We start from the raw sequence: 3,534 nt of genomic DNA, 5'->3' as shown, positions 1-3,534 counted from the left end.
CTATATACAGAAAACTTAGTTACAGGTTTGAATATTCAAATGTGAGACACTGTATTTAGAGGGATTTGAACCGGGTTTTAGAAGACATACACCAAATAAACCACAAGGGTTCGATCCTATTCTGCCACTACATGCGTTTCTTATTCAAAAAATTCGTTAATCTAATTAAAAAGCCAGACCCATAGTCCATGTTTTCCAAGGAGGATTCTGGGCATGGGTTCCAGAGGCCCCGGGGATGAAGTGCTTAGATAAAAAAAAATAAATACATTTTGCACTTTAAATTAAGGATGATATTTCAATAATTATCATACATACAGAAGAAAAACAAAATGAACATGCATTCGAGGATCATAAGAACTGTTACACATGGATCTTTTACAAAATATAATATTGTATATTATATATATATATAGTGTAAAAGTATAATATATCAATACGCCTCAAACCACCAGGCTGTCGGTTTCTTCTTTTAGGCACCACCGATCTTGATTTAGAGATTGCAAAAATAAACACTTAAGGCACTGCCCGGATTCGAACCGGGGATCTCCTGTTTACTAGACAGGCGCTTTAACCAACTAAGCCACAGCGCCGCTTGGTATCTGTTCATTATTACATTAGATTGAATCCACGTGTTCACTCTTAAAGTTTTTGGAAGTATGCAGTATTGTTAAGCTCACATTATAAAGCAAATAAAACAGTACCTCCTTCTCTGCATGTTTTTCTATGTATTTTGAATCGGAGAAAATAAATATATTGACGAGAGTCTTGTATCATATTGCCACTAACATTTATTGTAAAGCTCAGTCCTCTCTATCAAATTCTATGTGACAAATTTGTGTGATGTGCCCATATATTATGGGCTTTGTCATTGTATTTTTACTCATTACGTCATATCTTTAAATAGATTACGTTGTGACCACCATTTCCATATGCAAGAAAGGTTATAATATTTAGATTGAAAATAAAGCTGATTGTGAATTAAAGGTAATATAAAAACTATTATATAATATAGCAACAAAAATATAGGCACTGCCCGGATTCGAACCGGGGATCTCCTGTTTACTAGACAGGCGCTTTAACCAACTAAGCCACAGCGCCACTTTCTTACCTTATTCTTTTACAATGATAGTTAATGAATGCTGTCTTCACTTGCAAAACTTAAACAAAGAGGTATAATGTATGTTTTACCTCCGAGCCAAAACGACTCAGGGCCGAAATGACCAATATTGCATACATCCACGCTCATATTAAAGGAAGATGAAGCCATATTTATCCGAACTTTTTTGTCTGACCACCTCATCTGTACAGTACACCGTCTGGACTGCGTATTTTTACTATGAAGAAATATATATTAAGCGTCTTGATCCTGGATTTAGACACATTATCAGGTAAAACTCGGGAGCGTCCGCCGCTTCGGTTGTGTAAAATGGTAATGTCAACAAATGTTGCAGTGGCGGATCCAGGAATTTGAATTAGCAGGGACAGAGGGAAGGACTTTCACAGATGGGGGTCTAGGCTACCTGAGCCCCACCATTGTTGGGGCTGATGTAAGAAAATTTATGATTATGGCACCTAGATGCCCGAAAACGTCAATCTCAGACTAAAATTTGAATACAATTTTCTTTTTTATCTCAATTTTATGGGCCGACCGGATGGGCCCCCCTGAATCCTCCACTGTTTGGATAACTTACAAAAATAGACCATTTTATATTTTACAGGTGTAAACTGGACCAAGACACAAATTGCTATGTTATTTATCCCAAGGTACAAAACAAAACATACAGTAACTAAACTCAATTGTAATATTATAAACGTTTACTGAACGAATGATTCATATTTACAATATATATTGCACATATTATTAATACTTATTTAATTTTTGCTTTATTTTTGCAGTAGGATCTTTATAATGATTAGACTTTATTGACTGGTTTGGTTGATTGACTTTATTTTAGAATCGAATCCATAGTATAACAAACAAATTTGAAGGAATTAAAAACAATAAACAATCATAAAAGTGAGAAGAGAAGTGAGGCACACGTCACAATATTCACTTAATTAAACGTTGTCATTTGGCAAACAGGTTAGAATCTCGAAGTGTGTGTAAAGAGAACATAGGGTTTATGTTCCAAAACAAAACACAAGGCTTTTCCTCATTAACATAATGAGAAGTGATGTTAAATTACAACAAAAATAAACATAATTCAAAAAGCATATATTAAAAAAATACATTGAATACAATAACGAGAGTGATATTGAGAGATCTTACCATGACGCTTAAGAACCCCAAAAATAAAATGAACATGAAAACCAATTTTTTACGTCAGTGAGACTAGAACTTATGGCTGCAATATACTGAGTTCTTACCATGACGCTAAAGAGCTGTAATACCGATGTCAAGTAGGGCCGAGTCATTTTTAAAACATAGACCCTCAAACTTGAGGGGTTTTTAGGTCCGCGCAAGGCGGACCCCAGAACCTCACTGCTGTTCTTGTTCTTTTTGTTACCAGAATTTTAACGGACGTGCAGGAATTGTTGTACACATAAACTAAAGGTTATTTAAAACAAACGTTCATGGCCTTTTTTTTAAGTTTGACCCCAGGGTGTCCCCTACACCTATAAAGCAAAACAGGGGATTCAGCAAGGACTGTACATTACTGCAATTACCATTAATAGGGCACGTCGCATGGATGGTGCGGTCGGTTAAGGATTGTGTTCTAAAAAACCAAAGTCGTGAATCTAAATCGCATCTTGGTATTCAATTCTTATTTATTTTTCTTCTTATTATTATTTTAAGACGTTTTATTTCTTCAATTTTAAAACATTTTTAATTGTGTACAAATGAACGTTCTAATTATATTAGCTCTTCCCAATGTTGCTTTCAGCCAGCTTTCAATATCTTAGAATGTTCATTGATACCCAATAAATAAAGAGATAAATAAACGTTATACTCTGTATGGCGGTAACCTCAGTTTAACGCACTTATCGGTGACCTGTCGTTCTTGTTTTTGTAACGGTCGATGTGCAATTTAGATCAAATTAGGCCTATTAGATAGTTCGTAGGTAGTGTGAAAGACCACAACTGGGTCGAAAACCCCGCTGTCTGCGTATTTAACATAAAATTAATAGTCTGGACATGGCCTGGACTTCAATAAATAAAAAATAGAAAAATTATAATTTCTTATCTTAATATTATTATTATTTTTTTTTTTTTTTTTTTTTTTTTTTTTCGATTTCAAATGATATTAGGCCTGTGTCTTATGTGAATGTCATTCATGTATTATTATTTTTATTATTAGGTAGCTTTTGCACTTTTGGCACAACTAAAAAAGATAACCAGTAATAGGCTATCCTGATTTCCTGCGCATTTGTCGGATACTTAACGAATATTGTGTGGAGAGCACCGCCATGCGTCTCCGCCAAGACAAATGTAAAGACCGAGAGTGATCTATAGAGGCGCTTTACGCTCTTATTCGATTTGCATTATTACTAATTAGTTGGTATTACACAGTGTGGAAAACGCAACGTTACAAA

General features: G+C 34.8%; 2 non-coding genes across 2 annotated transcripts; both read right to left on the bottom strand.

Annotated features, from left to right (window-relative positions):
- Nucleotides 1-516: 516 nt before the first annotated feature.
- Trnat-agu lies at nucleotides 517-590 on the bottom strand. Its single transcript has one exon. It is a non-coding gene; the product is annotated as a tRNA-Thr (tRNA).
- A 434-nt stretch (nucleotides 591-1,024) lies between these two features.
- Nucleotides 1,025-1,098, bottom strand: Trnat-agu. Its single transcript has one exon. It is a non-coding gene; the product is annotated as a tRNA-Thr (tRNA).
- Between the last annotated feature and the right edge of the window lie 2,436 nt (nucleotides 1,099-3,534).

Source organism: Anneissia japonica, unplaced genomic scaffold (assembly GCF_011630105.1).
Source record: "Anneissia japonica isolate Jap-2015-1 unplaced genomic scaffold, ASM1163010v1 scaffold26580_len3543_cov108, whole genome shotgun sequence".
In the NCBI taxonomy this organism is placed as follows: Eukaryota; Metazoa; Echinodermata; class Crinoidea; order Comatulida; family Comatulidae; genus Anneissia; species Anneissia japonica.
The sequence above is the reverse complement of the archived record's forward strand: the minus strand, read 5'-3'. Positions and strand labels throughout refer to the sequence as shown.